The sequence below is a fragment of the Phoca vitulina genome, unplaced genomic scaffold, assembly GCF_004348235.1.
Source record: "Phoca vitulina isolate PV1807 unplaced genomic scaffold, GSC_HSeal_1.0 scaffold49, whole genome shotgun sequence".
NCBI lineage: Eukaryota > Metazoa > Chordata > Mammalia > Carnivora > Phocidae > Phoca > Phoca vitulina.
This window is the reverse complement of record NW_022589752.1, coordinates 4,810,559-4,836,706: the sequence shown is the minus strand read 5'-3', so window position 1 is coordinate 4,836,706 and position 26,148 is coordinate 4,810,559. Positions and strand designations below refer to the sequence as shown.

The window sequence follows — 26,148 nt, the reverse complement described above, 5'->3', positions numbered from 1 at the left end:
ATGTGTTCATTGATGGATGAATGGATAAAGAAGATGTGGTATATACACGTACAATGGAATGTTATTCAGCCATAAAAAAGAACGAAATCTTGCCATTTACCACAACATGGATAGAGCCAGAGAGTATAAATGCTAAGTGAAATAAGTCAGACAGAGAAAGACAACTACCATATGATTTCACTCATATATGGAATTTGAGAAACAAAACAAAGCAGCAAAGGAAAAGAGAGAGAGAGACAAATACAGAATCAGACTCTTAACTATAGAGAACAAACTGATGGTTATCAGAGGGGAGGTGGGTGGGGGAATGGGGGAAGTAGGGAATGGGGACTAAAGAGTACACTTATCATGATGAAAAAAATTAAATGAAATGATAAAAAAGGTGAAACGACCATACACAAAAACTAACTCAAAGAACATCATAGAGTTTAAATATAAGAGTTAAAACTATTAAACTATTAGAGGCAAACATAGGAGTAAATCTTTGTGACCTTGGGTTCTTTAATGATTTTTTAGTTATGACATCAAAAGCACAAGCCACAACAACAACAACAAAAAATAGATAAACTGGACTTCATCAAATTAAAAACTTTAAAAACTTTTGTGTTTCAAAGGACAACGTCAAGGAAGGGTAAAGACAACTCACAGTCTGGAAGAAAATACTTGCACATCATGTATCTGGTAAGGGACTTATATCTAGAATATATAAACGTCTCTTACAACTCAATAATAAAAAGATAAATAACCCAATTGAAAAATGGGCAAAGAATCTGAATAGATATATCTTCAAAACAAGACATTAAAATGGTCATTAAGCACATGAAACGATGTTAAATATCATTAGTCATCAGGGAAATGCAAATAAAACCCACAACAAATATTACTTCACACTTGCAAGGATGACTGAAATCAAAAAGGCAGATAATAATGTGTGTTGGTGAGGATGTGGAGATCTTAGAACCCTTATACACTGCTGGTGGGAATGTAAAATAGTGCCTATTTTACATTTGGACTTTGGAAAAGAATCCAGGAGGTCCTCAGAAAGCTAAAATAGAGTTACTGTGTGGCCTAGCAAATCCATCTGTAGGTATATACCCAAGACAGATGAAAACATATCCACACAAAAACTTGTATACAGATGTTCATAGTAGCATTATTTATAATAGCCCAAAGTGGAAACAACCCAAGGGCCCATCAGTTGATGAATGGGTAAACACAACAAGATACATCCCTTCAGTGAAACATTTTAGCCATAAAAAGCCATTTATTTATCCATAAAAACTAATGAAATACTTATACATGCTATAACATGGATAAACTTTGAAAACATTATGCTAAATGAAACAAGCCAGTCACAAAAGACATTGTGGGATCCCATTTATATGAAATATCTGGAATAGGCAAATATGTAGAGATAGAAAGTAGATCAGTGATTGCCTAGGGATGGGGGAAAAGGACATGGGGTTGATGGTGTTGAGTACAAGATTTCTTTTGGAGGTGATGAAATATTGTTAAATTAGTTTATGGGAATGTTAGCACAACTCTACGAATACACCAAAACCACTGAATTGTACACTTTGTTTTTTTTATTTTTTATTTTTTTTAAATTTTATTTTATAATGTTACGTTAGTCACATACAATACATTATTAGTTTTTGATGTAGTGATCCACGCTTCATTGTTTTCGTATAACACCCAGTGCTCCATGCACTACGTGCCCTCCTTAATACCCATCACCAGGCTAACCCATCCCCCCACCCCTCTCCCCTCTAACACACTCAGTTAGTTTCTCAGAGTCCATAGTCTCTCATGGTTCATCTCTCCCTCTGATTTCCCCCCCTTCATTTTTCCCTTCCTTCTCCTAATGGCCTCCATGCCATTCCTTATGTTCCACAAATAAGTGAAATCATATGATAATTGACTTTCTCTGCTTGACTTATTTCACTTAGCATAATCTCCTCCAGTCCCATCCATGTTGATGTAAAAGTTGGGTATTCATCCTTTCTGATGGCTGAGTAATATTCCATTGTATATATGGACCACATCTTCTTTATCCATTCATCTGTTGAAGGGCATCTCGGCTCTTTCCACAGTTTGGCTATTGCAGACATTGCTGCTATGAACATTGGGGTGCATATGGCCCTTCTTTTCACTACATCTGTGTCTTTGGGGTAAATACCCAGGAGTGCAATTGCTGGGTCATAGGGTAGCTCTATTTTTAATTTTTTGAGGCACCTCCACACTGTTTTCCAAAGCGGCTGTAGCAACTTGCATTCCCACCAACAGTGTAGGAGGATTCCCCTTTCTCCACAACCTCTCCAACATTTGTTGTTTCTTGCCTTGTCAATTTTTGCCATTCTAACTAGTGTAAGGTGGTATCTCAATGTGGTTTTGATTTGAATTTCCCTGATGGCTAATGATGATGAACATTTTTTCATGTGTCTGTTAACCATTTGTATGTCTTCTTTGGAGAAGTGTCTGTTCATGTCTTCTGCCCATTTTTTGACTGGATTATTTGTTTTTTGGGTGTTGAGTTTGAGAAGTTCTTTATAGATCTTGGGTACCAGCCCTTTATCTGTAGTGTCATTTGCAAATACTTTCTCCCATTCTGTGGGTTGCCTCTTTGTTTTGTTGACTGTTTCCTTTGCTGTGCAGACGCTTTTTATCTTGATGAAGTCCCCAAAGTTCATTTTTGATTTTGTTTCCCTTGCCTTTGGAGATGTATCTTGAAGGAAGTTGCTGTGGGCGATGTCAAAGAGGTTACTGCCTATGTTCTCCTCTAGGATTTTGATGGATTCCTGTCTCACATTGAGGTCTTTCATTCATTTTGAGTTTATCTTTGTGTATGGTGTTAAGAGAATGGTCAAGTTTCATTCTTTTGCATGTGGCTGTCCAATTTTCCCAGCACCATTTATTAAAGAGACTGTCTTTTTTCCATTGCATATTTTTTCCTGCTTTGTCGAAGATTATTTGACCATAGAGTTGAGGGTCCATATCTGGGCTCTCTATTCTGTTCCATTGGTCTATATGTCTGTTTTTGTGCCAGTACCATGCTGTCTTGGTGATCACAGCTTTGTAATATAGCTTGAAATTGGGCAACGTGATGCCCCCAGCTTTGTTTTTCTTTTTCAACATTTCCTTGGCGATTCGGGGTCTTTTCTGATTCCATACAAATTTTAGAATTGTTTGTTCCAGCACTTTGAAAATGTCATTGGAGTTTTGATCGGGATGGCATTGATGGTATAGATTGCTCTGGGCAGCATAGACATTTTAACAATGTTTATTCTTCTGATCCCCATGAGCATGGAATATTTTTCCATCTTTTTGTGTCTTCTTCAATTTCTTTCATGAGTGTTCTGTAGTTCCTAGAGTATAGATCCTTTGCCTCTTTAGTTAGGTTTATTCCGAGGTATCTTATGGTTTTTGGTGCTATTGTAAATGGAATCGTTTCTCTAATTTCTCTTTCTACAGTTGCATTGTTAGTGTATAAGAAAGCAACTGATTTCTGTGCATTGATTTTGTATCCTACCACATTACTGAATTGCTGGATGAGTTCTAGTAATTTGGGGGTGGAGTCTTTTGGACTTTACACATAAAATATCATGTCATCTGGGAAGAGAGAGTTTGACTTCTTTGCCAATTTGAATACCTTCTATTTCTTTTTGTTGTCTGGATTGCTGTTGCTAGGACTTCTAGTACTATGTTGAACAATAGTGGTGAGAGTGGGCATCCTTGTCGTGTTCCTGATCTTAAGGGAGAGGCTCTTAGGTTTTCCCCATTGAGGATGATATTCGCTGTGGGTTCTTCATAGGTGGATTTTATGAACTTGAGGAATGTTCCCTCTATCCCTACACTCTGAAGAGTTTTAATCAGGAAAGGATGCTGTATTTTGTCAATTGCTTTTTCTGCATCAATTGAGAGGACCATATGGTTCTTCTCTCTCCTCTTATTAATGTGTTCTATCACACTGATTGATTTGCAAATGTTGAATCACACTTGCATCCCAGGGATAAATCCCACTTGGTCGTGGTGGATGATCCTTTTAATGTATTGTTGGATCCTATTAGCTAGGATTTTGTTGAGGATTTTGGAATCCACGTTCATCAGGGATATCGGTCTGAAATTCTCCTTTTTGTTGGGGTCTTTGTCTGGTTTGGGGATTAAGGTAATGCTGGCTTCATAGAATGAGTCTGGAAGCTTTCCTTCTGTTTCTATATTTTGAAATAGCTTCAGGAGAATAGGTATTATTTCTTCTTTGAATGTTTGGTAGAATTCCCCAGGGAATTCATCAGGCCCTGGACTCTTGTTTTTTGGGAGGTTTTTGATCACTGCTTCAATTTTATTACTGGTTATTGGCCTATTCAGGTTGTCAATTTCTTCCTGTTTCAGTCTTGGGAGTTTATAGGTTTCCAGGAAGGCATCCATTTCATCCAGGTTGCTCAATTTATTGGCATATAGTTGTTGATAATAATTTCTAATAATTGTTTCTATTTCCTTGGTGTTAGTCGTGATCTCTCCCCTTTCATTCATAATTTTATTAATTTGGGTCCTTTCTCTTTTCTTTTGGATAAGTCTGGTCAGTGGTTTATTGATCTTATTAATTCTTTCAAAGAACCAGCTTCTAGTTTCATTGATCTGATCTACTGTGTTTCTGGTTTCTAATTCATTGATCTCTGCTGTAATCTTAATTATTTCTCTTCTAATGCATGGCTTAGGCATCATTTGTTGTTTTTTCTCTAGTTATTTAAGGTGTAAAGTTAGTTGGTGAATTCGGGATTTTTCTATTTTTTTGAGTGAGACTTGGATGGCTATGTATTTCCTCCTTAGGATGGCCTTTGCAGTATCCCATAGGTTTTGGACCGATGTGTTTTCATTCTCATTGGTTTCCATGAATTGTTTAAGTTCTTTGATTTCCTGTTTGACCCAAACATTCTTGATCAGAGTGGTCTTTAGCTTCCAAGTGTTTGAATTTCTTCCAAATTTTTTCTTGTGATTGAGTTCCAGTTTTAAAGCATTATGGTCTGAGAATATGCAGGGAATCATCTCAGTCTTTTGGTATCGGTTGAGACCCGATTTGTGACCCAGTATATGGTCTATTCCGGAGAAAGTTCCATGTGCGCTCGAGAAGAATGAGTATTCTGTTGTTTCAGGGTGGAATTTTCTGTATATATCTTTGAGGTCCATCTGGTCCAGTGTGTCATTCAAAGCTCTTGTTTCTTTGTTGATTTTCTGCTTAGATGATCTGTCTATTGCTGAGAGTAGAGTATTGAGGTCTCCTACAATTAACGTATTGTTATCAATATGACTCTTTATTTTGGTTAATTGTTGGCTTATGTAGATGGCTGCTCCCATATTGGGGGTGTAGATATTTACAATCGTTAGATCTTCTTGTTGGATAGACCCTTTAAGAATGATAAAGTGTCCTTCTGTGTCTCTAACTATAATCTTTAGTTTAAAATCTAATTTGTCTGACATAAGAATTCCTACCCCAGCTTTCTTTTGAGGTCCGCTGGCATGGAAGATGGATTTCCATCTGTTCACTTTTAGTCTGGATGTATCTTATGTTCAAAATGAGTCTCTTGTAGATAGCATATGGATGGGTCCTGTCTTTTTATCCAATCTGCAACCCTGTGCTGTTTTATGGGAGCATTTAGGCCATTCACATTGAGAGTGATTATTGAAAGATGTGAATTTATTGTCATCATGTTGCCTGTGAAGACCTTGTTTTTATAGATTGTCCCTGTAAATTTCTGTTGTATATAGCTCTTGGGGCCTTTCTCCTTTTATAGAACCCCCCTAAATATGGGGGGGTTTCTTGCAGGGCTGGCTTTGTGGTCACATATTCTTTCAGTTTCTGCTGGTCTTGGAAGCTCTGCATCTCTCCATCCATTCTAAATGATAGCCTTGCTGGATAAAGTATTCTTGGATGCATTTTCTTCTCGTTTAGTACCCTAAATATGTCTTGCCAGGTCTCTGTGGATGGGTCTGATGTTATTCTGATGTTCCTCCCTCTGTACATAAGGAATCTCTTCCTCCTAACTGCCCTTAAGATGGTTTCCTTTGTTCTAAGATTTGCGGGTTTTACTATTACATGCTGGGGTGTTGGCCTGTTTTCCTTGATCTTGGGAGGGGTCCTCTCTGCCTCTAGGACATGAATGTTTGTTTCATTCCCCTGATTAGGGAAGTTCTCAGCTATGATTTGCTCAAATACATCTTCTAGTCCTCTCTCTCTTTCCACCCCCTCAGGGATCCCAATAATTCTGACATTGGAACCTTTCATGGTGTCACTTATTTCTCTGATTCTATTTTCATGGATTCCGAGTTGTTTTTCCCTGGCCTCTTCTTTTCCTTTCTTCTTTTTTTTTTTTTTAAGATTTTATTTATTTATTTGACAGAGAGAGTGAGAGAGTACAAGCAGGGGGAACAGTAGAGGGAGAGGGAGAAGCAGGCTCCCCGCCAAGCAGGGAGCCCGACACGGGGCTTGATCCCAGGACCCTGAGATCATGACCTGAGCCGAAGGCAGACACTTAACCATCTGAGCCACCCAGGAGCCCCTCCCTTCTTATCTATTAATTGGTCTTCTAAATCACTAACTCGTTCTTCTGCCTCAATTTACCCTAGCTGTTAGATTATCTAGATTAGATTGGGTCTCATTGATAACATTTTTAAATTCTGCCATTTCAGCTTTCATTTCTGCCCTTAGAGACTCTATGTTACCATTGATCGATTTCTCCATTCTAGCTATCGTCTTCACAATTGCTACCCTGAATTCCATCTCTGACATCTTGGTTATATCTAAATCCATTTGTAAATCTGTGGCATAAGTCATAGTCTCCGAGTCTTTCCTATTTTGGGGGTTCCTCCTCCTACTCATTCTGTTGAGGGGTGGTTGAGGGAATGTATAGAGTCCAAATTATTGACCACAACCCAAGCAAGATGCACCTGTTTTATAGGGACCTTAAGGTTGCTGGCCTCTTCTTTTCCCAGCCTGTCTTCTGGGGGAGGGGCCTGGCACGCTGTTACTCAGGCAACCCTGTTGGGCAGAGTTGCCCTGCCCCTGTGATGGGGGATGGGCTCAGTGGAAACCGCTTTTTTGGGGCTTTTGTTCTCTGGTGGCTTTCCCTGGTGGCTTTCCGCATCTCTTCTGAGAGTCAGAGCAAAAGTGATTGTTTCCAACCCTCTGCCTCAGAGCAGAGATCACAGTCTGTTCTTCAGTGAGCTCTGCAGGCCACACTATCTGCATTTCTGTCTGTGCTGCTATAAACTGCAGTGTCCTGGGTTGTGTGCCCCTCAGCAGTGCTCCCAGTCCTTGCCTCCAGGTTGGGGCACATCTCTGCTCTTTGTGCTTCTAAAACCGAGCCCCACCAGTCTGGGTTTCTGTCAGGGGGGCTGCCCTAAAGTCCTTTGCCTGTCACTACCGGTCTGCAAATCTGTGCCCCGTCCCCAGCGCAGGAGGCTATCACTCACCGGTGGTGTAGGATCCCCATGGATCCCTCCCCTGCCGTTTATCCTCTGATATCTGCCCATGGAATCACGGCTCCCTGCTTCATAGCTTGAAACCAAACGCCTGCGATATTCTGTTTGTCGAGATCCAGATCTATCTTCTTACATCTCAGGCTGATTTTGTGGGTGTTTAGAGTGGTCTGTTAGATATCCAGCTCAATTCTGGGGACTGGTTGGAATAGTGTCCCCTACTCCTCTGCCATCTTTTCCCTCTCTCCTGAATTGTACACTTTAAAGGAATGAATTTAATGATAATTAAATTATATATGAATAAAACTGTTATAAAAGCAGAAAGTATGGAGTTAACATGTGATAAAATGTTAAAACTCACAAATAATTACCAAGTTGAAAGAATTTGGTGTACCATTATGTCTGTCCAGGCAGCCAAAATATGTAAAAACTATAGGCTTTAAGAAAGGCTATGCTTTGTGGAACTAGGCACTCTCACACTGAATGAGAATCTATAAATTGGCACAGACTTTCTGGAAAGCTGTTAGATGAACCAGACATAGTTTATAAGGCTTGGCTAAGGGAGGAAAATATAAAATAACCAGTAAGCAAAGAATTCTGATCTTAAATGTTAAATAATAAAGTTCCATTTCTACATGCTCATGAGTATAAGTTCAATGATGAACTAGCCCATAAAATGTATTACTAGCTCATAAAATGTATAATTAACATAGTTTGTTGAGTCAATACAGAATAGGGGAAATTTGAGGACAATTTTGATGTGTGTCCCATAGAAAATACTGGCTATTTTGTTGGGTTTTCACACAAAATTCTTGGTTATTGCTTAAGTTCCATTTACACAAAGAAGTGTTCTAAGTTCAGTCAGAGTTTCCTTACGGTCCGATCTGACAACAGATCTAGATGGAAAGACCTGATAATCTTAGTCAAAACCTCTGTTCCAGTTGGGTTTTAGAGTTGTCCAGAAGTGGCCAAAGAATTTGCAGAAAAAATTTTAAAACTGTGTTTCTCATAATAGCTAACAAGGGAAAACAATAAAAATATTCAACAACTTAGGGATGGGTTAGTAAACCATGAAGTATCAATGCCATTAAAAAGAACTGTATACTTTTGTATACACGTTCATGGGTATAAATTTCCTCTACTAAAGGAAAAGCTTCACAATGGGAGAAAATATAACTGTCTTGTTCATTTTTCATCCCCAGCAAATATAGTGTTTGGCACATACTAGGTACTCAGTAACTCACTAATAAATAAGTCTGGAATATTTTATTTTTTGTTAACAGTTTTTCTATATATTTGAAGTATTTCATCATTAAAAATTAAAAAAAAAAACCCCAACAATGTACCTACCTTTATTGTTACTATATAACATTTTGTTTTTAATAAGGACTCATTGTTTTATGTTTTTTTTCATTATTTTTTGAAATATTTTCCTTTAAATTTGTTAGGCTATTTCAAGTAAAAAAAATAAAATTGTTAGTACAATGAAAAAAATAAGAGCAGCACATAATTTTTGTCATCATAGAATATTAGGAGCTCCTATTTGGTGCAGATTCTAGTTGTTCAATCAGTGTCCCAATCCACAATTCACAATCCAGGCCCCATGATCAGTCTTTCTGCTTTCTGGTGGAAGGGCAGAATTAGGGCTTTAGGATTTTTTTGTCGGGGGGAGGGGAGAAGGAGGGGTAGAGGGAGAGAGAGAGAATCTTAAGCTAACTCCATGCCCAGCGCTGAGCCCAATCTCACAATCCTGAGATCATGACCTGAGCTGAAATCAAGAGAGGGATGCTCAACCTACTGAGCCACCCAGGTGCCCCGGGTATTAGTATCATTTTACAGTTGAAAGAAAAAGGCGGAGGAGTAAGAAAGCAAGAGTGCAAAGGTAACTACTCCTCTTGCTTGATAATTACCACTTGGAAGAGTAGAAAGGGACGAGGAAAGACAAGAGCTGCCAGTATTAGACCAGCATCAGCTTCCTCCTGTTTGTCTCCTCCCTGTAGTTGTCCTTGCCGCACTTTGGGCTCTGCCACTTATAAAAGGCTCACTTCAGCCCTTGGGGACATTTTCCAAGGCTAATTCCATTCTTCTTAAGGCTTAACAGATTTATATTCTGCTTTTTTCATTTAATTTTATAAGTTCTTTCCCATATTGCTATAAATTCATTATAATTATCATTTATCTTTGAAGTCACGATATCCTAACTTTTAAAAAACTTCTATTGTGAAGTAAAGCATGCAAAGATATAATGTATACCTTTGTGTGTATGTGTATAGATATGTGTGCCAATATATGGACATAAATTTTATAGATATAGTAACAGAACTAACTGGGCAGAGCCCAAAAGTAGCCCTGCTCTCCCTCTCTCTCTTTTTTAATAGACACCATTTTTAGAGCAGTTTTAGGTTCACGGCAAAATTGAGTGCAAAGTACAGAGAAGTCCCATTATACCCCTTGCTCCCTCACATGCATAGCATCCCCCACTGTCAGCATCCACCACCAAGAGTGGTACATTTGTTACAATTCATGAACCTATATTGACATATCATTATCACCCAAAGTCCACACTTTACACTAAGGTTCACTCTTGCAGGTGTATGTTCTGTGGGGTTTGACAAATGTATAGTGATGTGTATCTACCATTATACTATCGCACAGTAGTTTCTGTGCCCTAAAAATCTTCTGTGCTCTACTTACTCATCCTTCCTTCCATTATAAACCTGTCAACCCCTGATCCTTTTCTGCTCAGTTTTATTAAGATGTAATTGACATACAACATTGCATTAGTTTAAGATGTACAATATAATGATTGGATGTGTGTATATATATATATCAAAATGATTACCATAGTAAGTTTAGTTAACATTCATTACCTCACATAGTTACAATTTTTTTTTTCTTGTGATGAGAACTTTTTTTAAAAGATTTTTTTAAAAGATTTTATTTATTTGAGAGAGAGAGCAAGTGCGAGTTGGGGGAGGGGCAGAGGGAGAGGGACAGAGAGTATCTCAAGCAGGCTTCACGCTGAGCATGGAGCCTAGTGTGGGGCTTGATCCCATGACCCTGAGATCATGACCTGAGCTGAAACCAAGAGTTGGACACTCAACTGACTGAGCCACCCAGGTGCCCCAAGATTTTATCCTTTTAAGTGGGGCTTGTACTTATAACCCTGAGATCAAGAGTCACATACTCCACCAACTGGGCCAGCCAGGTGACCCTCTTGTCATGAGCACTTTTAAGATTTACTTTCTTAGCAACTTTCAAATATATAATACATATTGTTAACTATAGTCATCATGCTGTACATTACGTGTAGAGAACTTACTTATCTTATAACTGGAAGTTTGTGCCTTTTGACTGACTTCATGTACTCTCCCTAACCCCCTCCCACCACAGCCACCACGAATCTGTTTTCCGTTTCTATGGGTTCAGTGTTTTTAAACTTCACATGTAAGTGAGATTGTACAGTATTTGTTTTTCTCTGTCTGACTTATTTCACTTAGCATAATGTCCTCAAAGTTCATCCTTATTACCACAAATGGCAAGATTCCCTTCCTTTTTAATGGTTGAATAATACTCCATCATATATGCCATTAATGCTCCATTTCAATAACATTCCATTGTATGTGATATATACCACATTTTTAAAATCTGTTCATCTGTTGATAGACAGGTTGTTTCCATTTCTTGGATATTATAAATAATGCAGTGAATGGGAGTGCAGATATCTCTTAAAGAGTGATTTTGTTTCTTACAGATATATATCCAGAAGTGAGATTGCTGGATCACATATGGTAGTTCTATTTTATTTTTAAAGATTTATTTACTATTCTATAGAGAGAGAGAGGGAGAGCATGCGTGGGGTTGGGGGAGGGGCAGAGGGAGAGGGAGAGAGAATCTCAGGCAGATGCCCCGCTGAGTGCAAGGTCTGAGGGCAGGGCTCCATCCCACGACCCTGAGATCATGACCTGAGCTGAGAGTTGGACGCTTAACGAACTGAGTGACACAGACACCCTGGTAGTTCTATTTTTAATTTTTTGAGGAACCTACAAACTGTTTTACATAGTGGCTGCACCAATTTACATTCCGACCAACGGTGCACAATGGTTCCTTTTCTCCACATCCTCACCAACACTTGTTATTGCTTGTGTTTTTGGTAGCCATCTAACAGGTGTGAGGTGATACCTCATTGTGGTTTTGATTTGCATTTCCCTGATGACTAGTGATGTGGAACACCTTTTCATGTGCCTTTTGGCCATTTATGTGTCTTCTTTGGGAAAATGTCTATTCAGATTCTCTGCTCGTTTTTTTAATCAGATTGGTTTTTTCTTTTCTCTTTTTACTATTGAGTTGCATGAGTTCCTTATATATTTTGGATATTACTCTCTTGTTAGATACATGATTTGCAAATATTTTCTCCCATTCTAGCCTCTTGCCTTTTTCAGAGTGCCATGTAATGGAAGTCATACAGTATATAGCCTTTTCAGATTGACTTCTTTTACTTAGTATATGCAATTAAGGTTCCTCCAAGTCTTTTCATGGCTTGAGAGCTCATTTCTTTTTAGTGCTGAATAACAGTGCATTGTCTGGATGTGCCACAGTTTCTTTATCCATTCATCTACCGAAGGACATATTGGTTGCTTCTAAATGTTGGCAATTATAAATAGAGCTGCCATAGACATCGGAGTGCAGATTTTGTGTGGACATAGATTTTCAATTCATTTGGGTAAATACCAAGGAACATGATTTCAGGATCAGATGTTAAGGGTATGTTTAGTTTTGTAAGAAACCGCCAAATGGTCTTTTAAAGTGGCTGTACCATTTTGCATTCCCGCTAGCAATGAATGAGAGTTCCTGTTGCTCCACATTCTTGCCAGCATTTGATGGTGTTAGTGTTTTGGATTTGGGGCATTCTCATATGTAGTTGTATCTCATTGTTGTTTTAATTTGCATATTTCATATGAAGTTGAGCATCCTTTCATATGATTATAATACCATCTGTGAATCTTTTTTGGTGAGGCATCTGCTTAGGTCTTTTGCCCAGTTTTTAATTGGGCCATTTGCTTTCTTATTATTGAGTTTTATGAGTTTTTTGTGTATTTTGGATAATAGTCCCTTATCAGATATGGTTTTTTTTTGGGCAAATATTTTCTCTCATTTTGTAACTTGTCTTCCCATTCTCCTGACAGTGTCTTTTGCAGAGCAGAAATTGTTAATTTTCATGAAGTTTAGCTTATCAATTCTATCTTTCATGGATTGTGCCTTTGGTATTGTATCTAAAAAGTTATCACTATTCCCAAGGTCATCGAGGTTTTCTCCTATGCTATCACCTAGGAGTTTTATAGTTTTGCATTTTCATTTAGGTCTGTGATCCATTTTGAGTTAATTTTTGTGAAGGATGTAAGGTCTGTGTCTAGATTTTTTTTTTCTTGCTTGTGGATGTCCCAGCCTTTGCTCCTTTGTCAAAGGTATAGTTGACTATATGCATGTAGGTCTATTTCTGAGCTCTCTGTTTTGTTCCATTAATCTATTTTCTAATTTTCACAAATATCATACTATCTTGATTACTATAGCTTTATACTAAGTCTTGAAAGTTGGATAGCCCTTCTCTTTCCTCACTAAAGACAAACTGAGCTGAGGGCAGGAAGTTGGATACCAAAATTTCACCTTTTATATAATAGAGACTAGGTTTGAAGTTTTGGCTTTAAGTATTTTGGCCCAGTGGGTGTGCTAATTCTGAATTTAGAATCAAGCAGAACTCTCTACCCAGTCATAGGCAGCATTCAGGTACTCAGGAAGCCTCTTCACTTCCGCAGGCTCGGGTAAACACAAGGGTGGAAAAATGCCACAGTTTCACTATTCGACTTCCTGTCACCAGAAAGAAGCAATAAAAGTGGGGAAGAAAGTCTTCACTAATGGTACTATAAGAAAAACACCAACATGAGTGCCTGCCAACCAGCTTAAGAACTAGAACGTACAAGTACCTTGGAAGCCCCCTCTGTGCCCCTTACTTTACTGTGTCCATCCCCCTTTTCTTCTCCCACAAAGGTAACTGCTATCCTGACTTTTGTGTTAATCATTCCCTTTCTTTGGTTTTATTATTTATGGCCTATGCATGTATTCCTAAATTACATGGACACATCTTATTGTTTTCTGAGTGCATGAACTTGGACAGAGAAAAATTCCATCTTATTTTCACCAGCCTTTTTTTTCATGAGTTTCATTTTTTTTGCCAGTTTATTGCCTTTGATTATGGATGTAGGTAATAAAATATTATTGTGAGAAAAGGGCTTTACTAGATTGTCAAAGGCCCATGGCACATTCTTGCTAGGGTATTTCCCGAGGAGTAGCATTGCTGGATCATGGAAAACATGTTTTCACACAATTACTAGGAACTCGGCACACACTCCATTCTCTCCTTTCTCACCAGGATTCCCCATCTATCACCGAACACAGATAATGTGAATGCCTGTTTTCTCAGTTCTCCAAAGGGTGGTACCTAATCAGCCCATTCTAGATACAGAGGAGAGGTTAATTTGTTATATACAGTGAATTCCTTAAGGTATTAGGGCTTCCTTCTGTTCTGGAACCACAGTTTTGGCATTCAGGTTTTAGTGGGGATCTTTTTTTTACTGCATTGGTGTAATAGAGTCAGACCCTGGCTCTGCCACTTACTAGGAACTTGGCTTTGAGGGGCTACTTCATCCCACTCTGTGTCAGTATACACACTGTAAAATGGTGATATAGACATTCAGGGGTTATTTGAAAATGAAATAAAATAATTTGTGTAAAGTAACTAGCATGGTTGGTGGCAAAGGTCGGATCAGTGAGGGTTGTTTTTTTCTTAACCCCCATCCCCTATATTATAAGAAATCAGAGATACAGATGTTTAGATATAGTTAAAATGTCCTTTTCTTTCTTTCGTCTTTGAAATGCTGACAGTTGTTTTGAATTTCCTACTTATTATTTCAATGTAACCATATTTGATTCTGGTGACCTCTATCTTGCTATGGGTTTCTTTAGTTCAGACTTCATTGGGCTTAGTGGGAAGAGTTCACAGTAATCACTGGCAGCTCTAGAAAAAATGGTGTGGAAGTGACATACTGTGTTCCTGGGCTTGCCAGAAGCTGCTAGTCCAGTGTCTTGCACACTCTCCTTTAGTCTTGCTTCACCACCTGTGATTATGTGCTAGTCTTTGAAGGCATTGTTCTCACCTTTCATGAGGTAGTTTGTGTGTGCCAGCTCATAGTATTAGTAATTTTGTACTTAATTTGTCTAGATTTGCCTGGTGTTTGCAAAGCGAGGGTAATTTCCTTAGGTAAGATATAATTTACAACAGAATGACACCTCACAATTTAAATAGCAGCTGTTAAGGGAAGGCAGACGGTTACAAACTACTCCTTCTGCCCTTTTGAAAAAGAGGTATGCAGTGATGAAATGAATAATGTATTTTAGAACATACCCAGGTTTCCTACTGTGGCTTGCTTTACATGGATGAAGGGAAAAAACCCTCCTCATTTGAATTTGTTTTCAAATGTAACACAAGTTAGATTTCTGCGAGGGAGTTTTGAAAGAATATCTGTCTTGTTACTAAGAGAAGGAAATTCTTTCAGCTAGTTCATGTAATGTATATGGCCCACTACCCACTTCTTGCGAGGGGTATTTCTTTTGAAAGATGAGAATTTATATGTCTGCATCATTCATTGATTTGTAAAGTATTTATTGAACACTTCTTAAGTGTTAGGTATTTTGATAGATACTGGAGGTCTTATTGTAAAATAATACAGATACTGTTTCTGCCTTTCTGCCCTCATGGTGCAAATGGCCTACGATGTCCAGAGTTTAAATTTGGCCTCCTGAACTTGATCACAGAGAAGACTATATGCAGGATTGGATGTGGCCCACAGAATATCAACAACCTGTTGTTTGAAAAACCAGAGGTTTTGTAAATATTTCCTTTGATAGTTCCCTTGGCATTTAATAAGAACATTAAAAAAGAATGCTGGCTGATTTCCTTTGAGCTAAGGAGGATATAGAAAATCCCTCTTCCCATCCATGTGTCCAGGTCAAAAGATGGACATGTGGGTTGCAGCTGGAGAAACAACCGTAATGGAACCTGAAACTCAATGGGATAGTCCAACTACTGGATCAGATATCTTGTTCTCCCTGGAGCTTCCTTCACAGTCTGCTCTGTGGATTTTTTAGGAGCCATCATGGCTAGAAAGACTGTGGGGAAAGGCTAGTGTTAAGGTGGGGAATCTTTTCTTCTTCATTTAGGGCAACTGATCTTGACAAATCAGTCAGGTAAGGGCCAGTTGCAAGGCAAAAACAACACACAAAGGGGGGGAAGTTAATGTGAACTAACGTTAATAATCATCTATTATGTACTGTGTAGTATTTGGTTATTTCTAAGTTTTCATGTTCAGCTTATATATATATATATATATATACACACACACACACATATATATATTTAAAAATTTTATTTATTTATTTATTTATTTATTTATTTATTTATTTATTTTAAGATTTTATTTATTTATTTGAGAGAGAGAATGAGAGACAGAGAGCACGAGAGGGAAGAGGGTCAGAGGGAGAAGCAGACCCCCCGCTGAGCAGGGAGCCCGATGTGGGACTTGATCCCGGGACTCCAGGATCATGACCTGAGCCGAAGGCAGTCGCTTAACCAACTGAGCCACCCAGGCGCCCAAAAATTTTATTTATTTATTAGAGAGAGAGAGCACAATCAGGGGGAGCTGCAGGCAGAGGGAGAGGGAGAAGCAGGCTTCCTGCTGAGCAGGGAGCCCGATGCGGGGCTCGATCCCAAGACCCTGGGATCATGACCTGAGCCAAAGGCAGACACTTAACCAACTGAGCCACTCAGGCGCCCCTCAACTTATATTTTTAAATTGAGAAAAGAAGACATCAATGTATATTAAGTGGATATTTAAAATACAGATTTATATCCTGTGTTTAGTTAATGAAGAAAGAAGATTAGAAGTGGGGAGATAGAGGGTGAGAAAGGCAAGAGAGGATGAGGAAGAGATTGGCTCTCCATGACCCAAGGAAAGAGATGGAGGAGAGGGCCATGTGGAAGGGAAAGCGGGCAGGAGAGGTTCTCAGCTGGACTGTTAATTTGGGCATTTTTCTTCAGAATCAAATTTTAGTAACTACTATTGTCCTTTGGATTCTAATTAATTCGTAAGTAATTATAGTCGACACTTCTAGAACTGTCTTTGAGTTTCTACAAATTCTTAAGTAGGAGAGTCCTGGCAGCTGCCTCCTACCCTCAATTTACCATCTTGCGCTTTGAAAGAGGTATTTTTTTTTAAGGATTCTGCTTAAAGCATTATCACAACATAGAGTAATTCCGAAGAGCTACATAAAGTCAGAGATGAATTTGGATCAATTAGAGAAAGAAGAACAGTTGCGTTGAAGAAACAGTTTCATGTATTTGAAAAGTTATTATGCCTATGTGAAAACTAGTCATTATCTCAACTCAGAATGCAACAGGAGAAACTAGCTTAACCATTCTGAGGAACTTAGCAAAGGCAAGAAGCACTTTATTACAAAAAAGAGGGCTGTTGAAGTTAAGATGAGTTTTTAGATGTCTAAAGAGAAATCTTCTAAATTTTTTTTTTAAAGGAGGGAAGTTCACCCATGATAGTTAATTATTAATCCTGCTTATGCATTTGAGCTTCCAGACTGTTAAAAGGTAAACTGAGGCACATTAAATTTTGAAGTTTATTTGGGCAAACATCAATTGGAATTGGGCAGTCGTACACCAGAGTGGTTAGGAGTGTTCCAATGATGGGAGCTAGGGGCGAGGTTTTTATAGAGAAGGTGCAAAAGCAAAGCAATTATGTGATAGTTTATAATTTACAGTGTTATGCAATTTGGGAAAGCCTAGTTGGCTGTTTGTGATTGGTTTCACTTTCTTGGATTCCAGGGCATGGACTCTGGCTTAGGTTTTGGTTTGCTTATGTAGGCTACCAAGCCACAGGAGCCTACTCAGTCTCATGGCCTCCCTGTTTAAATATTTTAACAAGACGGTAGACACATAGCTGTATAATTCTGTGGGATTATGCATGTAGTAAAAATAATTTTATGTCTGGGCTTGAAAGCATATTATTTTGTAGTGTTGGTTTAGGACCTTTAAAACTTCTAGTATAAGATGATGCTTTTGACATTTCAAGCTCAGTTAATTGAATTGATGGGAGTTTGTTGTTCGAGCCTGTAATAGAAAAGGGAGGGAGAACACAAATCAGTCCGGGTCACCACCACCTGGGCCTCGTGGCTGCACCCCTGGCTCTAGTAGTTTGAGATTAGTCCTGGTGATGCCACAGTGACTGTGGGAACTGTCCCTTCAGAAGTGGCATCCATTGCTCTGAACTCTAGGGCAGTGGTCTTTCAACATTTTGATCATATGCCCCATCAGAAAGAAAGTGAGCGTAATAGTCATAAGTTGACTTACAAATTATATATGTTTATTACTATCATACTGAGTTGTGTATATTATTGAACATACACAAAAATAAATTTTAAAATAGAAGATAAAAAATGTAAATTTAATTTCTAGTATTTTCTTCCACACTCTACTACTTTGTTTGGGCACTCCTCTGGAATGTGCATACCATTTTTAGAACTTTTGCCCTGGTATTTTGCCATTATGATGACTCAGCTGTTTTTGTTACCTGGGCGATTTTAACTAGCTGCCTGATCTTGAGCAGATATCCTCACTTAACTAAAGTGGAAGGTGATCGTAGCTATCTCATAGAATTGCTTTGGAGATTAAATGCAACAAGATATCTAAAGTTGTTAGCACAGTGTCTGAGATATTAACCACTTCTGATGTCATTGACAAGTTTTTCTCCATTTCTGTCTACCTCTTCTGTTCATTCATGATTACCTACTTCCTTTTCTTCTGCCTCAGGATTTTTGCTTGCTGCTTTCACTCTGTGTGTTTCTGCTGGCTTTCTTCTCTCATGTATAGAGAGAATATCTCTTTGGGCTAATTGGTTATAACCACATGTCCTATTTTTCTGAGACAGTCCTGGTTTTCACCTATTATCCTGAGGTACTACAAGGTTCTTTTAACTTTAAAGGTGTCTTGGTTTGGAAGTAAAGGTAAAGTACATGGTCACCATATTAATCAGTCACCATCAAGTACAGTGGACCTCTGTGGAGTGGATCTCTTGAATGAAGGCCACCTCCTTGGTACTGTACAGCCTAGTGATGGTTCTCTTCAGATGAGGTATGAATCTCTAGTTTACCCGAGCTGTTACCCAAAGAGAGAGGTCCCATAATTTACTATCTAAGGAGATGACAATGGGAGTGGTGAGTATGGCACACCTCAGAGAGATGTCTAGTGTAAGAGGTAACTATAAATTACATACAACGATATATTACTTTATGGAACGGCAGGGCAGTTGGAGTCTATAGCCTTGATTGCCCAGATTGCACAATGAAAATCAAGGATTTATTGGATATTGAACTTGGAAATCTAAACCCGCCACCTGAAGCTCAGCATTATGGTGAATATTTTCCAAACCGAGAAAAAGTTCTTTTGGTTTGGAATGAAATGTGCTACTATTATATAAGGTCACATTAAAGTTCATAATAGGAGTTAGAAATAGGCCATCTTATTCCTCACCAGGCTGTCTGGAAGGTGCCGGACAAGTTTCTTGTTCTCTAGTGGTTCATATTATCTCCTAATGTTGTTCCTTGTCTGCCTCCATGTTTTACCCCTGTTGGACATTCAGCAAGTATTAATTAGCAATTGTGAAGGTTATTCTAACAGTGTCAGCGGTGGGGGAGGGGTGGGTGGGCGGGGGAATACATGATTAATAAATTATGTACATCTTCAGTTTCAAGTGATTCCTATAACTGTGTTCCTGAGGCATAATATTTAAAATTATTAGTTATTTAGGGAGTCATAAATAGAGGACATATGTCATAATAAAGAAAATGAAATTTTTGGTGTTTATTCCTACTTTGATGACACTTATGGGAATTGATAATACTAGAAACAGATGGACAAATTAACTTTTGCATTCCCTGAGAACTACAGGCTTGGTTTCCTAAAATGAACATGGTATTTGGTTGTGATTTTTAGAATCCTTACAATCCTGGCACAATACTTGAGAACAAGGGTCTTTATTTCCTCTCACAGAATCAAGTGCAGGTAGTGAATGTGGTGGAACATAATCAGTATTTCATTGTTTCCCAGGAGAAAAGAAAGTAGGAATTGAAACTGTATGATTACCCCACTTAGGAAATCTGCTGACTAAAATATGGCTGCAATACAGATTTTTCCACTAATGCTTGACATTTTACATTATGAAATAAGCAGTAACTTTTCCTGCAGAAATTTTCATGAGTACTATGTCTGAATGATTGCTGCTTTGGATCACAGCCCATTTTTAATTCCCTGACCTGGACATTCATAAGTCAACGCCAATGCATCCTGAGTTTAGTTTCTTCTAGTTTCCTATCTTGAAACTGAGGAGTAGGTGTAACAACCTATAGAAACTTAATAGGGAATCAAGCTAATCCTGTTAGAGAAGGGCTAGAGTTATGTGAGTGCTGTGTGACTCCTTACAGTCAGATCCCAGCAATGAATCTTACTTGTTTTTGTCCCTCAACATGTACTTAAAGTGATGGATTTCCTCAGGTTTTGCCCCTTCCCTTTGCCTTCCTTTACTTCCATTTTTAAATTTCATTTATTCCTATAGTTTAAATAGTTATCTTTGTGTTAATAGATTCTAAAATTTGTATTTCGAACTACTCATGATTTTCCTAGTCTATCCAGTGACTCGTCACCCATGGGTTTCCTGAGGGAAATGGTATTTTAGAATCTCAAATACTCTCTTGCAATTTAAAAAATAACTTACCCATGGGGCACCTGGCTGGCTCAGTTGGTGGAGCATGCAACTCTTGATCTCAGGGTTGTGAGTTCGAACCCCACGTTGGGTGTAGAGATTAATTAAAAAAAATAAAAATAAGGGGCACCTGGGTGGTTCAGTCGTTTAAGTGTCCAACTCTTGATTTTGGCTCAGGGCATGATCTCAGGGTCTTGAGATTGAGCCCTGTGTCAGGCTCCACGCTCAGTCTGCTTAAGATTTTCTCTTTCTTCTTCTCCCTGCTTGCATGCTTGCTTGCTCTCTCTTAAAAAAAAAACAACCCAAATATCAGGGAATGACCATCATAACTGCCACTAAGATTAAAAGGAAGGTCTTATCTCCTATGGAAAATGGGACACCCTAGTGGATATATTCTGCAGATGTTTTGGAAATCATGTTACTGAAGTTTTAGTGAGAAGATGGTTTGGAGATAATATATCTAAAATTCAGGTAGGAACAAATGTGAAAACAATGAAAAATAATGATTTCTTTGTAATATTATAGCATTAATTGAGTGTTTAAAAGTTAATTAGGGAAGGCTTCCCAGAGAAAGTGTTTCTTCAGGGCTTTGAAATTAGAAGGGACTTGAATTGATAGACTGAATTATTCAGATGACAGACTAAGCCACATAAGTCTCTTATGAAGGCCAAAGAGGCTACGGGTTTGTGATAGGGTATTTTCTTGCCTAGGATAGATAATCTGTTGCAGGATAATGAGAAAGGTTAATGAAGTAATGGCATGAGATAGATGACTTGGTGGAGGACGCTCAAGATGAGGTAAATACATTTTTATTTGTTGCAGAATTCTTGAATGGGAAATATGTTCAAAGCAGTGTTGGAAGAAATTCGTCCAGTGGTCTTGAGACTGACTTGGAAGTGGAGATATGAATGATGTAGAGACATGCGTGGATATAGTTATAATTGTCCTGCTGAGAGGTGATGAGCTCCACATTCCAGTGCAATTTAGCAAATGGACAATGATCGCTATGAAAGTGGAACAAGAGATATATCAGATAAATCTTATGGAATTTGAGTGGACAAAACTTCATATTTGAATGAGTAGCATGAAGAAGAGAGGAGTCGAAGATGTTTTTAAGCATATATTAGGTTTGAGCTGTATGAAATTACCAAATTCAAACTTCTTAAATCTACCAAAGTGGTAGTTTTATACGGGTCCTTGTATACACAACTAGCTGGAGGTGACTACTCTCAAAAATGGGTAATGTTGGGGCACCTGGGTGGCTCAGTCTATTGAGTATCCAACTTTTGGTTTCAGCTCAGGTCATAGTCTTGGGGTTGAGGGATTGGCCTGTAGGGCTCCATGCTCAACAAGGAGTCTGCTTGAGATTCTCCTCCTTTCCCTCTGCCCCTCCCCTGTGTGCGCGCACATACACACACACACACACACACACACACACACACACACACACTCTCCCTCTCTCTCAAATAAATAAAGAAATCTTTACCAAAAAAAAAAAAAAAAAAATGGGTAATGGCATCAGTGAGGAACCAAGAATTGCAAGGGTAGCAATACTACCAATGATGTGAGAACAAAAATTTTAAGTGATTGGGGGTATTTTCAGAGCTCTGAGCTGGGAGCAAAGTAAATTGTAGAATTGAGAACTAACTAACTAAATGCAAATTTCATGAATAATTTTTTTTTTGAATTTTAAACATGTACACTTATATGTACTAACTGAAAGACCAGTAGAGGAACTTTGGAAGATTGGTTACCTCTTTGGAGTTTGGTTCTGACCTGGGCAACTACTCAGTTTTGAATTATTTGGCTATTTAGTAAGAAAAAGTAATTTTGTGAATTTGAAAGGGAATCTAGAAGCATGTTTTTCTCACTTTTATAGTCATTCTTATGTAGCCACTAAGAGAATTAGATTCAACTAAGAAATGAAACAAAATAATTCTCTGTCTGTTTCTTTTTCTCACTTACGCACACACACTCACACACACCCTGTTAAGAGAATACTTGAGATCTTTGAAGGAAAAAGCAGGTACATACAACAATGTACTATTTGTTTATTGAGATATAATTGGCATACAGCATTATATTAGTTTCAGGTATAATGATTCGGTATTTGTATATATTGTGAAAGACCACCTCAATAAGTCTAGTTAACGTATGTCACCATATTTTTTCTTGTGATCAGAACTTTTAAGATTTACTCTCTTAGCAACCTGCAAGTATACAATACAGTATTATTCACTATAGTCACCATGCTGTAGATTACATCTCAATGACTTATTAATTTTAAAATTGGAAATTTGTACCTTTTGACCCCTTCACCTATTTTGCCCATCCCTAGTCCCCTGCCTCTGACAACCACCAGTCTGTTCTCTGTATCTCTGAGTTTGTTTGTTTGTTTTTTTTTTGATTCTACGTGTAAAAGATCATATGGTATTTGTCTTTCTCTGTCTGACTTAATTCCTTTAGCATAATGCCCTCTCAAGATTCATCCATGTTATCACAAAAGGCAAGATTCATTCTTTTTTATGGTTGACTAAAATTCCACTAACTAATACGTAATATATATATGTGCCACATTTTCTTTAATCATTCATCTGTTGACAGACACTTAGGTTGTTTCCATATCTTGTCTATTGTAAATGTTGCAATGAACGTGGGAGTGCGTATATCTTTTTGAGTTACTCTTTTTTGTTTTCTTTGTATAAATACCCAGAAGTGGAATTGCTGGATCATATGATAGCTCTATCTTTACTTTTCTGAGGAACCTCCATACTGTTTTCCATTTGTAGTTGCACCAATTTACATTCCAACCAACAGTGCACAAGGATTCCTTTTTCTCCACATCCTTGCGAACTCTTTGTCTTGTCTTTTTGATAATAGACATTCTAATAGGTATGAGCTGATATCTCATTGAACAATGCACTGTTTTCAAATATCGAACTTGGCTGAATTGCCTTGATAATCCTCTACTTTTCTTCATGCTGGTCTTATTGGTAAGTATTATTCATAAATGGCCCATGTTTGCTTCAGCAATAAAGAAGATAACAGCATTGTTAGATGAAGTTTGTCATTTTCTCAGCAAACCAAGGTGGTGTGAGTCTCTGAAGGAAATCTCCCACAGACTCCTTTAAAAAAGATGTGTCAGTAGACCAGCCAGCTCTCCAAGGAGGCATGCCACATTAAATAGGAACAAGTAGCAGCGAAGGAAAGAAGGTTACATCTTTAAGAGTGGCAAATTCTCAGGTTGTTTCTTCTCATTTCTTATTCAGACTCACGTCCAGTGCTTCCTAAATACCACAGAAACACTAGCCCTGTCTTCTCTAAGCTCAGTGAATGTGGGGCATGGGGCTCAGTAGAATGGGCTCATTCTCTAGGTTCCCTCCATTTGCATGCATATTTTATTGGGTCTTCAAAGAAGCAGCTCATGAAGAGCCATGAAAGAACGTGTGTGTGTGTGTGTGTGTGTGTGTGTGTGTGAGAGAGAGAGAGAGAGAGAGCAAGAGATGAGAGAGTGAGAACCAGTGATTATGTTTTGAGCTGTTTGTGCTCACTTAGGGTGAAAGAGGTAAGATGTTTCATATTTAATGTTTCTTCATGGTTAGGTACTGTTGGGTTATTCAAAAGAAATTTAATGCTCAGTCTCTGAATTTGAGGGAATTGGGAGATAAGTTGGGGAGATTAGCATGTATGTATAAAATAAAGAACAACAATAAACCATTTGTAATCATTATTGGGTGGTAAGTATTATACGGGTCTGAGGAGGGGTTTTTTTGTGAGGTGATTTAGTCAGGAAGCCTTCTTGAAGAATGAGGTTTATATTTTAGAATTGAATTTCAATTAAGTTAGCATTTATTGAGTATCTACTATGGCGGTCTCTGTTTTCAGTAATGGGACTAAAATTTGAATTCTGAGTGAAAAAACACTCAGGTGTGATTCTCTTTGTATAGTTTAGGTAGAGCCACTTAAATGCTTTTCTATAATTGTGTTCCACAAGACAACATTATGAGTGCCACATTATTGTCTTTTTTCTCTCTTTTTAAAGCAGACATTTCTTAATTTTTGCTTGGTTAAATTGTGATTTTCCTATAGACTTCTAGATGTTCTCGAAGTGAGGATTTTGTTCAGGAATTTCTTCCTTCCCGAGCCCGGGGAAGGCATTCAAGGGTGCTTCTTATGAGTCAGCTATCTCAGTAGCAATTGTTCTAACAAGCAGACAGTTCCACTTTGCAGTTGGGGTTATCGAAAAATAATCCTGTACCATTTCCCTGGATTGTTAGCATATCCAGAACTTATGCCTCAAATCAACTTTTATGTCTGTGGTGCAGAGGGTTGCTTTCGTCTTCTGCCTGGATTCAGTCACACAGAGTGTGAATATCACAATGTGTAATCCTTAGAAGTGCAATCAAAACTGTGCATCAGTTGAACCAGCTCATATTTAGTGAAGTCACATCTGCTTTGTGTCTGTGTTTGTTCAAGGATGAAAGGAAAGAAGCGCCAGGGCTCCTTTATGTTCTCATGTTTTCATCTAGCAGGCAAGGAGCACGGGAGGTCTGTTGTTCATCATTCCTGGTTAAGATCAAAGCCCGCCTGTTCTGGCAAAGCCGTTGCTAATCTGCAGGCAGGATAGGCCTCGATGACCCTTGAGAACGTTTATAATGCTGCTACCTGGGAAATATCTCTCACTTTCGCAAAACATTTTATCTGCAAAAAGTTGCACCTGCCATCATTTGCCTAATTTTAACAGAGAACTTCTTCTGACAATCTAGAAATGAATAACATTTGGCCTGCAAAATTACTTTTCTCCATACTCACATTTTCCCTTTAAAAGTTCATAGTAACCACTTTCTTAATAAGGCCAAGTAGGTGGTAAGACACTCAAGAAAGAGCACGTTCCCTCTTGCTTTATGGTTTTCTTTTACTTTTTAGGCATATCACGAACAAGATCCAGTAAATTGCTGGCTCCTATGTCTGTGTCCTGTGTCAAAATAATTCATACTTATGAAAAAGATATAGATTGTACCCAAGGTTGTGGGATTTTATTCAACATCCAAGCATTGATGTAACTGACATCATTCATTTCTTGTACTCAGTTATTCATGTGTGTGTTCATTCATTTAGGACCCATCCTCTGAGTGCCTACTAAGTGCCAGGCATCCATCAGGTGGTGGTGTGCTATGTAGAAAACTAAAGCAAGGTAACGGAGTGTGGCTGGAAAGGGGTTGCTGGTTCTGCAGTGCCCAGGCAGGCCTCACTGATATTTGAGAGGAGGTCTAAGTAGGAGGCAGGGTCAACTCTGCAAAAATCTTGGGGAAAAGACAAAGGTGGCATCCAGGTCAGAGGCCCCAAGGTAGGGGTGTCCTGCGTAAGTGCCAGTAATAGCACGCAGGTGGGGTGGCTGGGGTGAGCTAGCGAGTGTAGCAGATGAACTCAGGAAGGTCGTTGGGGGTGGCGGGGGCAGAGGGCCATTGTCGTCGCGTTTTGAGCAGAAGCTGACTGGACCTGGCTTGTGTGTTAATAGGCTTCCCCCCCCCCCCCCCCCCCCCCCCGCCATGTGGAGAGTTAAAAGGCAGAGGGGCAGGGGTGGAAGCAAGGAGACTGGTTAGGAGGATTTTGCCATAGCCAGGGGAGAAATTATGGCAATTTGAATTAGGTTGACGAGTTAGTGAGAAATCAGATTCTAGATATATTTGAAAGGTAGGTTTTACAGGGATTTGCTTGTTTTGGACTTGAGGTACAGGAAATGGGATGAGTACCAAGCTGGCCCTCAAGTTGATAATTGGGGCGCCTGGGTGGCTCA

General features: G+C 38.7%; 1 protein-coding gene across 4 annotated transcripts in view; it reads left to right on the top strand.

Moving 5' to 3' along the window:
* Window positions 1-26,148, top strand: part of ITPR2 (inositol 1,4,5-trisphosphate receptor type 2) — a 493,497-nt gene that overhangs the window by 52,838 nt on the left and 414,511 nt on the right. Inside the window, exon 1 of one of the 4 annotated variants that reach the window (XM_032432653.1) lies at window positions 23,212-23,916. The exons of the other annotated variants lie outside the window; for them this stretch is intronic. The gene's annotated coding sequence lies outside the window, so the exon portion shown is untranslated. Of the gene's footprint in view, window positions 1-23,211; window positions 23,917-26,148 lie in introns of those variants that run through there. 4 annotated transcript variants of the gene reach the window in all.